The following is an 11,112-nucleotide window of genomic DNA, read 5'->3' on the forward strand; positions in this document are numbered from 1 at the left end:
TACCTCCGTATCAGTGCTTATCAGGGTCTCTCGCTACAGTCCGCAGCTGGACAGTGAAAGCTTGGGGCTAAGCGCCTTGATGGGTTGACAGGGTTGGGAAGTGGTGGAGCTGAGATTTGGTCCCAGACCATAGGAGTCCACATCAGGGAAAGGCAGGTGTGGGGCAGGTGAGAGCAGAAGGAAGGCCTGCCCCTGGCCCACCCTGAGAGCCCAGCTGCTCACCGCATCCATATACGTGAGCTGCTCTGCCACCAGCCTGGGAGGGAAGTCCAGGAGGTCGGGCTTCTCCTCACCCAGCTGGTTCTTTGGGGTGACACAGCGGTGGCAGGAAGCCTCTGGGGCCGCGGTGGGCTCTGTGGCTGTTGCCTGAGTGAAACTTTCTAGCAAAAAGGGTGGTCCAGCTGACTGCTGCTCAGCACCCGGCACACACGCAGAAGATGGGAGCTCGGGTTGCAGTTCTGGAACAGCTGACGGAGGGGAGGCTGGCTCTGACACCGCAGGTGACAGTTGACACAGAGCCGGGGTCGCCTCTAGCTCTATAGGAGGCCCTGTTCCTGGCTCTGCCGCTGGAAGGAGCCCTGGAGCTGGCACTGGGGCAGGAGACAGAGAAAGGTTCATCCACATCACTGACTTTCCGGATGCCTTTGCAAAACCAGGACAGACCCCATGGCCTTGAAAGGAATACCCAGCCCATGAACCGCATCCCAGTTAGCCTTCCCAGCTTGCCATCCCCCTTACCCTCCACCTCTGCCTCAGTGAGCGCCAGAAGTTCCCGCTGCATCAGGAGAAGGGGGACATGGTTTGTCAGGTCCCAGGCATGCCACTTCAGAACCATGGCCCCATGCACATAGGCCACCTTGATCTCGACACGGTCACGGCCCAGGGACTGATAGATAGCCTGCAAATTCTGGCCAGGCCAGGTACCCAAGAAGGGAGACAGGGTGCTGGGGAGAGTCATATGTGGAGCAGAGTCAGAGGCCTGGCCTTGCATTGCACATGCTACTCCCACAGCACCGTTCTTTCTGTATGGGTCCCAGAGGATGGCCCCAGCCCCCTTCCAACCCCTCTCTAGCTGCCCTCGTAGTGGGAGGCCTGGTCCTCCAGAAAACCTGAATGAGTCTGGTTTTTCCACTTCTCCTCTCCTCTACCTGGCCATGGGCCTGGTCTACTCTATCCTCCATGCACACCAGTATCAAGGCTCAGGTTGGAGGCAGATTTGTGAGTGGTTGGCTCAGCACACCCTCGGTTCTTGGCCCCGGTTGGGGTGGTCAGCAGGGAGGGGCAGGCAGAGCAAGTTGGGACCGTCAAAGGGATGGGTGTTTCAGGCACCCACTGAGCCCAGACTGTGCTCTGCCGCCCAGAGGGCCTGGGACCCCCTCCACAGCCTTCTTTGACTCATCTGCTTCTTCACATGAAGCCCCCCAGATGAAGCCCACCCACTGGAAATCAAGAGATCGGTGAGATCCCTGGTTCGGCAAATCCCTCCCCAGCCACCACCCCTGTAGTCCCCCACCCTGCTCTGTGGAGGCAGCCAGCCCTGCTTCTGGACCCAAACCCCTGTCCCAGTTTTACTTGATCATTTCATCTGTCCTATGATCCAGCTCTCGGTGGATCCTTTCAAAGCTAGAGGAGGCTACGAAGATATCACATCTAACAACCATTGGACATGCGTGCTTAAGGTGTGCAGAGTGCCTATCTGACCCTCTGACTAGAACTGAGACCCAGACACTGTATCTCCTCTCTCCATTCACATTCCTAGGTGCTTAATATACATTCTTGAATGACTACTTCCCAGCCCGCACTTTCCAAATCCGGAGTGGCCCGTGGGCTGGTCTGCTTGCTCCCAGTGTGCCCCTGAGCTGCTCACACAAAGGACAACTACCAGAACCATCTAGATGGAATCTCAGAAGTCCTTTGCACATGGGGAAACTGCCTGCTTTGCATTTCCTTTCGTCAACCCAGAAGGGCCACCGGCCTGTGAGGGTTGCACTTGAGAGCTTCTTGACCGGAGAGAGAGAACTATTAAGCAAGAAGATGCCCAGCACGTCCAGGAGCCCTTTCTACAGAGCCAAGCACCAGAGTAGCCCGTGCCATGTTTCCTCCCATGATTTCCTACAGTAACTGTATGAGGTTCATCTTCTTAACCACCCCACTTTTCAGAAGGGGAAAGGGAAGGTCAGAGAGGGGTAGGGCCATTCCCGAGATGTACACCCAGTAGATGGGAGGCTCACCCTGTGCTGTGCATGGGGTGGGCACTCACCGACTGAACTGCTGGCCCAGGACCTGTGTGGCTGAAGTGAACATCTCGTACATGCAGAAGATCGTTGAGGTGGTTGAGATGCTCCCATCTGGGAAGGATGGCACCAGGGACTGTACGAAACGCTCCATTGTGCCTTCTCGGAGCCTCAGCATCGTCTGGGCCTCATCCAGGGACAGGGATGATTCCTTTTCCCACCAGGTAGAGAAGGGGGGTGTGGGGGGCAATGGAGTCAGCTTCAACACCACGAACCACCAGGATGATCAGGGTCTGGGGCTCAGACCAGAGAGTCCCATCCCTTCGGGAACTTGTGCAAGAAAAGGGACTTGAGGGCCCACCCAGAAAAAGGCTCTAGGCTTGAAAGTACAATTGCCTTTAGGGGTGAAATGAGAAAGCATTGGTCACTTCAACACATCTTGTTAGCTGAGCCACCACAGCCTTTCTCTCTCTGAATAGGCTTTATTAAGAACTGTATGCCTTTGAGTCATCAGTCAACATCCCTACTGCAGACAGGAGAAAGCAGAGGCTTAGCATCTCCAACACTGCTCGAGATCATAGACGTTGGGCCTGAGAACTGTCCAGAGCATGGAATGCATGGCATTTCCCTAGGCTGCTGCGGCCTGCTCTGTTCCTAAGGTGGGGAGAAAGGTTCAGGGGAAATCCACCTTCCTCGGCAGGCCCCAGGGGAGCCGGTTGTTTCTAGTGTGGGTTCTGGCCTTGCCGTGATCATCTGTGGGTCCTGAGATTGGACATCAATCTGGACCTGTTCTCACCCCAGACCAGCATTGGATGCTGTTGTGGGCCGAGGCACCTGCTGCTTGTCAAGGGAGATGGAGTAGCTGAGCCTTTGGAGCAAGCAGCTCCTCAAAGATGGCCTGGATTGAACTCTGAAAAGACAGAGTCCACTACCTGGGCCAGGAGGCATCAGAGGCCTTGCACCCAATCCGTGCTTGAAAGGCTGAATCACGGTGGCAGACAACCTCCCATACGGAGGTCCAAAAAGACATATGAGGACACAGCTTGTGACCCGGGGGACATACAATGAGTCGATGTGTTCTGAGAGGTGATACGTTACAGAGGAACATATAGAATGGCTCCATCCCACCGTTCCTTTTATGTTCAATCACCCTGTGTGGGGTGAGGATTCATAAGGCCTTGGACACGTTCTCCAAGGACAGTGGAGCTGAGTTCTACACAGGATGGCTGGGGTGAGTCAAGAAAATACTCAAAACAGTAGCAAAATGCAAAGACACTCATGGCTGTGGGAAAAGTCACACAAAACAGAATGAAACAGAATAACCCACGCCCCAAACTGCAAAAAACATGACCACTATTCTCTACCATTCCCACCTATGGGAAGAGTGTCTTCCTACCTTCTCCCATAGCTGGTGGTGGAGGTGTGGATACTGGGATGACTTTGTGGTTGGGCCTGCGGGGCACTCATATAGAAACACCATGGGAGGGCCCCAGGTTTGTCCCCATATTTGTGTGGGGGCCCTGGGTGTGTGGAACCCTCTTCCCATTCTCACCTCAGAGCGGCACTGATCCTGGGTGGCCTGGTGCACCTGCCACTTGTCTAGGGCGTTGTAGTTGAAGTCCCAGACCAGCTCTTCGATGACCTCCTGGGTGCAGCTCTGAAAATGCAGTGCCCCATAGACATGGGGTCAAGAGACATTAGTGTCCTCCCGGGACATTGCCACAAGGGGCCACCCGCATTAGAAATCCTGCTCTCCAGTTGAGGCAAAGAGGGACAGCTGAAAAGACATCGAGCAAGGAGGTAGCCGGATGAAACTCTAGAGCTCGTGATTAACATCGAGGTAGTTGAGCTTGGTCCCCAGTGCTCAGCTTCTCATCCTGCCTGCTATGACCTGGGGTGTGAACATGAAAGATGGGCCAGGCTTCCAACACCTGGCAGCTTCCTTCTGCCCAGGAAGGGTGTGTCCCACATCCTCTGTCCCCTTCTCTACACATAGACAACCAGCCCCCCACCCCAACACACACACAGGGACACACATAATGAGGGGCAAGAGGTGTGGGCCTGCTGAGGTGACATCACAGTTGTTGCCTGCTCTCCAGTGGGCTGCCCTGAGCTGCCTCGTGTTACCTGTTGGTGTCTCCTGCCACATGTCCAGAGGGCTCGGAAAAGCGGGCTGAGCCGACGTCTACAATTATTTGAAAGTCTCTCTCTCTGGGCTTGCCTGGGCCCAGAGACCCTGAAGGGAGGAAGGCAGCAAGAGAACATCCTGTTCTCTCGAACGTCTCCACTCAAGTGAGCTGGAGAGCAGGTTGTCTTTTGAATCTGGGTGCCCGGTTACCAGAGTTCTAAGTTCAGTTGGGGCCTATCACAGAGGAAGTGAGGTCACTCTTTCAAGATTCTAATCCCTGGGACCATGTGTTCAGTCAGACCTATCCAGAGCCCCTTCTTGGCAGTTGACTCCTTAGCTTTCTCCCCCATGTCATCTCCTGAACTGGACACAATGAGCCAAAAAGGCCATAGCCACCACTCTCTGGAAATGGAACTAGGGTCCGAAGCTTCAGGAGGCAGAGCTGAATTCAGACCTTACGTTCTGTGTTTCTTTGCGCACTTGTGTGTCCTATGTCATTGCGTCTCTCACGTAGTCCCCACTTTCCCAGCCTGCAGTGTGGGGATCAGGCTAGAATCTACTTCCTTGGGACATCCTCTGGTGTCTGTGGATAAGAGTATTTATTACATGTGTGGGGTGGTCCCCTGTGTATCTGAGGCACAATTTTCAAGATGGAAGAATTACAAGAAGGGGTGGGACTTGGCATGGAGGGCCGCTCAGAAGAGGCCTGGGTTCCAGCCATGTAATACTGCAACTGTCACTTTCCCTCTTGGCCTCATTTTAAGGTGGGCACCATGATGGTCTGGAAAAGCAAGAAGATGCAGGCATTGTCAACCTCTGTAGTAAAACCATGCAATTGTTTCCCATTATATGAAGAACGAGACCCCGTTACCTCGTTTGGGTCTATGAGGGGAGCGGCTTTCACCATGGCTCCCAGGGATCCTGACCTGTGGTATAGGCATCAGACTGTAACCGCTAAGTGGTCAGTGACTGGCTTTTGACCCACAGGACATATTCAACGTGATGAAGTACCATGCCTAGAGCTTCTCTACATGCCATGCAAAGAGTTTCTCACTCCCTAGTTACTTTCCATCATGTTCCACTACTCACTCCTTCCCTTTCCCTTCTTCTTCTCTCTCTCTGAAGCAGAACCAAGCACCGATGTTTTGAGCTGCCATCTACAGAGGCTCACAGGATAGAGAACGGAGGCAGTGCCAAGGCCAAAAGACACACAGGAACTCAGGTTCTGAGTCCGGATGGCATCCCGAGTCACGTGAGCCAAGTTATGACAAAATCCTCTTCCAGTATGGCCCTGGTCACAGCCGCAGCCACTGACACACCTTGAGCCTGGGGAACCATGCTAATTTGGGCCCGCATTCTTCACCCACAAATACTGTTAGAAATTAAAGCGATGCACCTGCACATGCAGGGTATCAGGGCAATGCAGTCCCGGGGCAACTCTAGATAAGTAACAGTCTCCCAGGCCTCAGCATGTGTCCCTGCCTTCCTCCCTCCCCTCTGCTCTCCTCCTAGTGTCCCTGCAGCCACCCTGGCTGCCTTTTTCACTCCTCTGGCCAAACTGGCTTCTGTTATTGAGTGTCTGCAGCACAAGTCACTTCTTCCTGAAACGCTGCTCCCTGACGTGTGCAGGCCTAGCTCCCTTTGGTCAATCTGTTCTCAGCAACCTCAGCCTCAGTGAGGCCTTTCATATCTTTCCATGCAGTGACTCCCCAGCCTTCCTCCGTAGCACACTTCATTCCTAGTACAGAGCGCTTGCTCTTTTCTTTCACGTGCGTTCTCTTTGGAGCTTTGGTCCATGTGTAGACTGGGAGCTCCTAAAGCAAAGGAGCCCTAGGTAATTTCAGCTCCGCGCACGGGCCCAGCAAGATACCTGGCATAGGGCAGTGCTCAGTGTGTAGTTACTGAATGAATAATTGAGAAGATCTTGGAGCCCACCTCCCCTCTTAAGCACCTAGACTGCAGAATGCTACTAAAACTTTCAAGCTGTTTCTGGGCAGGGGCGACAACCACAATGGCCTCTGCCTGACTCTTCCTGCTCCAGTTCCTCCAGCAGAACTCACCAGGTACCATGGACAAGGAAGCGCCCTGCACCCAGTTCTCCAGCTCAGGTGGCACAGCCCCACGCAGGCACACCAGCAAAAAAAGCCATGCCTTTTCTCGGGGGTCCTCAACGCAGTGCCTTTGCAGAGTCACAGAGCAAAGGAGCAGGATCTCTATTTTTCCCTTCTCTGTGGAATCTGAGACAAAGAAGAGAAAAGGAGGAAGACTAACTCAGAACAAGAGATCAGATAAAAGTAACCGGAAGCAGAGGGCGGAGGGGGTGCAGGAATTGAGTGAATGGTGAAAAGGTACAAATTCCAGTTTCAGATCAATAAGGAATAGGGATTTACAGTACACCCCAGGACTACAGTTCATTACTGCTCTATGGTGTATTTGAGAGGTGTGAAAAGAGCAAGTTCTGAGAGTTCTCATCACAAAGAAAAACCTCTCTTTCTTTTCTTTTTACTTCATTTTTGTATCTCTAGAGATGATGATGGCGGCGGACTAAATTTATTCTGGCGATCGTTTCACAGTATACGAAAGGAACATCATTACGCCAGGTATCTTAAACATACACAGTTCTGTATGTCAAATGTATCAAAACAACTGGAGCAAAAAAATATTTTAATATTCATAGAGAGCATCAGGAAATTGGACATGGTAAAAAGAACGTCACGTAAACAAAACTGAAAACAGCAGAACCGAAAGCCAGTAGGTTATCCTAGGGGTTAAAAACTTCAAGCCATTGGCATAGAAAGTCGATTCTGAAATTAAAAATCAGTGAATTAAAATTAAAGCAGATGAAATAGAATTTTAAAATTTTGTTCCATTTAACAATTTGTCAAAGAATAGAAAGTCTTAATAAGTGACCTCAGATAGTAACTTTTGAAAAAACTGTTCATGTTTTGGAAAATTCTGATTGTAAGCTTCCAAGTGGGCACAGAATGAGAACATTTTGTTTGATCAAAGTCGCCTCATGGAAAATGGCTGAAGCAAAATGTCTGAGATGGGACCTAAACGAAAGGATATAAATGGCTAGACGAAATTGTCCCGAGTTCGTTTCTCCGTATTTGCAGTTTACATTTATTTTCATGTCGTTAAGTCCATTAAGTTCATGGAGTACATTCTAAGTGTATTCCATGCATTAATATGTTTGAACAACCTCCCTGTAACCCAGCTTCACATCTCATTGTATCTTGTAAAATTCAAACTCTATACCATGAATCAGAAACTTCCGATGACCGCCTACTTCCAGCCCTTGGCAACACCATTCTACTGTCTTTGGCAATTTACTCTAGGTAGGTCCTAAGAGTGAAGTCAAAGTGTGTATTTTCATGAATACTCATCTACTTAGCATAATATCCTCCAGGTTCACCCATGTTGTGGCATATGTCAATGTCTTCTTCCACTTTGAAGAATCAATGCTATTCCAATATGTGTACATACAACATCTGTTCCTCCCTCGACAGATACTTGGATTGCTTTCATGGGTTAGCTATTATGAATAATGATGCCATGAAAATGTGTGTTCAGATATGTCTTCAAGACCATGCTGTCAATTAATTTGGGTATACACCCCAGAAGTGGAGTTACTGGAACACATAGTCAGTCTAATTTTCATTTTTTTTGAAACTACCATACTGATTTCACAACTATGCTGTTAAACATTCCTACCACACACACTGAATAAGGCTTCCATCTTCTCCACATCTTGGCCAACACTTGCTCTTTTTTTCCCTTCTGATTGCTTTTTTTTTTTTTTTTGGAAGAGTCATCTTAAAGGATGTAAAATGGTATCTCATTGCTTTTTATAATTTGCATTTCCCTTAACATTAGTGATGTATCTTTTCAAATTTCTTTTCACGTGCACATCTTTGAGGATATGCCTATTCCCAATTTGCACATTCACGCATTGCATTCATTTTGTTGTCTGTTGTTGAGTTCATGTGATCTCTATTCATTCTGGATATTGAGCCCCTGCCAGATAGACAGTTTGCAAATATGGTCTCCCATCTTGTGGATTGTGTTTTTACTTCATTGCTAATGTCTTTAAAGTCACAAAGATTGTAAGTATTCTGAATGTCCTGTACGTGAATTTATTTGTCTTTTCTATCCTGTGCCTTGCAGGTCATATCCATTAAAGCATGGCCAAATCCTATTTTGTGAAGCTATGAAAATGAATATTATTGGACTGCACTTCCGAGATGAAAAAGGTTCATTAGTGGAGTAAGAGAGCAGCATGAACTGGAGAAGCACGGGCATGATGATGGGGTCATGACGCTATGTGATCGCAAGAGGATAGGAATATGTATGATGGGCCAGCATGAGCTGTGTACTGGAAATGGGACCTTGTCCATTTTGTGCAGCACCTACGTGGATGATGGGAGCAGTGAGACATATGACTGGACGGAATCCCGAGCTCAGCCCTTCTTCCAAGTTAGACTTTCATTGCACTCTGATCCATTAATGTTTGAAGAGTTTCTTAATCAGATGAGGGACATAGTCTTACATGCTAGAAGGTGATGAACGTGGTGTGTGGGCGTGTCTGCAAGGAACTCCGTATCCCTCCCGTCTTGGTGAGCCACTGTCTGGAGTCAATGGCAAAGAAGGTTAGAGTACTAAATTACACTGGGGTCAAACCAAAGGGGAACAGTATGTCCCTCCTATGCTGAGCTGAAGTCAGGCAAGACCTTTATATGTTTGCTCTGTGTTCCCAGTTCATGGTCCCTAAGTTCTGCAGGTTCCTCTCTGGGAGAGAGGAGATGGACATGTTTGAGGGGGAGCTGGAGAGCTGTATCACCACCAGGAATGAGACCGAGAGCCGACTCCCAGTCATCGTGCAAGTGAAAAAATGGGATCAATGTCATCAAAGAGAAAACCATCAGCCACCAGTATTCATGCCGCCTGTGAGGAAATCTTGTCGAGAGGCACTTGTAAGTGATGGAGGGTGCACACCTGTAGTAACTCTGTGGCAAGTACAGATGTTACCTGCTTGAGGTGACCCACCTTGAAGAGACAAAGTTTTTGCCACCCTGTCAAGGGTGCTCAGAATGGACTCGAAGGGCAAGAGGCCTGGAACTGAAAGCATGTTTGAAAGTCTCTTTAGGGCTGAAATGAAAAAGGCAGCATGCCCTGAAAACTGCCTCACCTTGAATAGGCTAGCTCCCTTCATTGCTTGTGGGAAGAAAAGAAATCATCCGGTATTTTTCGTATTGAAAACAAGAAAACACAGAACCTTGGATTTCCGTTATTTTTTTATTGAAATTCGATTAGCCGACATACAGTCCATCCTTATTTCAGATGTAGTGTTGAATAACTCATCAGTTGCATATACCACTCAGTGCTCATCACATCACGTGCCCTCCTTTATGCTCCTCACCCAATTGCCCCATCCCCCCACCCAGCTCCCCTCCAGCCACCCTCAGTTGTTCTCTGTGCTTAAGAGCCCCTCATGGTTTTGCTCCGTCTCTGATGGCTTCCCGGTCAGTTTTCCCTCCTTTCCCCTATGATTATCATCAGTTTTCACTCATATGTGGAACGTAAGAAACAGTGTAGAGGATCATAGTGGATTTTCTTTAAAAGGATGTTATTTTCTGTCTTTCCATGTTTGACTGCATTTCACTTTTCTTTAAAAATGACACGTTCAAATGATATGTCCATTGACCCTGGAGGGTTGGGCGTTCTTCACACTTCCTCAATGAGTTAGGACCCTGAACCAGGTGTCAGGAGAACCTCCTCTGTGTTATTGTTCCCCGGGTGCCCTTGTTGGGCTTCAGCTTCCTTATCTGTAATACGATGAGAGATACGAATGCTAAATATTTTCCGAAAGTTGTTCCCGCTACAAACGTTCAATGGCTACCGATAGTCGAATATTGCTTCATCCACGAGACAAAGGTTAGGAATCGTTATTTCAATTACTTCGTGAAGACACACAACCAAGTAGAATGAGAACACCAGAGGAGCATCGCTCCAATAGGACTCGAGTGAAACTCTGCTCCAACTGCCAGTAGCATAGGACGTTACCTTTTACGTGAACACAGAGGTGGGCCCTGGCCTTTCCATAGAAACAGACTGTCCTTTTGTCTTTGGACATTTTCATTTACCTTTCATGTGGATTGACGTTCAGCCCGATGAGACCTCATGAGGAAACTCTGCGTATTCTAAGCTTAGATCTCATAGGACCGATTTTTCTTAAGTTTTGAAACTACACTATAATTGACAGACAGTGTTATATTCCTTTCAGGTGAACAGCAGGGACTCAATAGTTCTGTACATTACACAGTGCTCAGCACCATAAGTGTACTCTTAATCCCCATGACCTATTTCACCCATCCCCCCACCTGGCCATCCCCAGTCTGTGCTCTGCATTTGAGACTGTTTTTTTGTTTGTTTTCTCTTTGTTCTTTCTTTTTGTCTCTTAAGTGCCACACAGGAGTCAAACCCATGTTAACATAACACACATCGACTTTAAAGCTTACCTCCGTTTCATGATCTGGATGAAATGTGCTGACAATACCACCACGTTGACTCCACAGTGGCTCCCAGGGATCCCCACCCGTGCTATATACCTCCCTGTCTATCCACTGCCTGGTTGCTAATAGGTTTCTGACCAAGAGAATATGACAGAACATTGTCACTTTCCTGTTACTCTCTTCTGTTCCCTTCCTTTCTTTCCTGTATCCCTGCACTGGGGAAGCAAGCACTGGTGTT

The 11,112-nt window shown here is 49.0% G+C and overlaps 1 long non-coding RNA gene across 2 annotated transcripts; it reads left to right on the top strand.

Moving 5' to 3' along the window:
* Positions 1 to 5,355: 5,355 nt before the first annotated feature.
* On the top strand, positions 5,356 to 9,636 carry LOC148108155 (uncharacterized). Of its 2 annotated transcripts, XR_015721150.1 has the most exons (3): positions 5,356 to 5,614; positions 6,888 to 8,006; positions 8,530 to 9,636. It is a non-coding gene; the product is annotated as an uncharacterized LOC148108155 (long non-coding RNA). The 2 variants fall into 2 exon arrangements; XR_015721149.1 differs by lacking the exon at positions 5,356 to 5,614 and having other exon boundaries at positions 6,422 to 8,006.
* Positions 9,637 to 11,112: the final 1,476 nt, after the last annotated feature.

The sequence above is a fragment of the Ursus americanus genome, chromosome 22, assembly GCF_024610735.1.
Source record: "Ursus americanus isolate L20-20 chromosome 22, mUrsAme1.1.p, whole genome shotgun sequence".
NCBI classification, from domain to species: Eukaryota; Metazoa; Chordata; class Mammalia; order Carnivora; family Ursidae; genus Ursus; species Ursus americanus.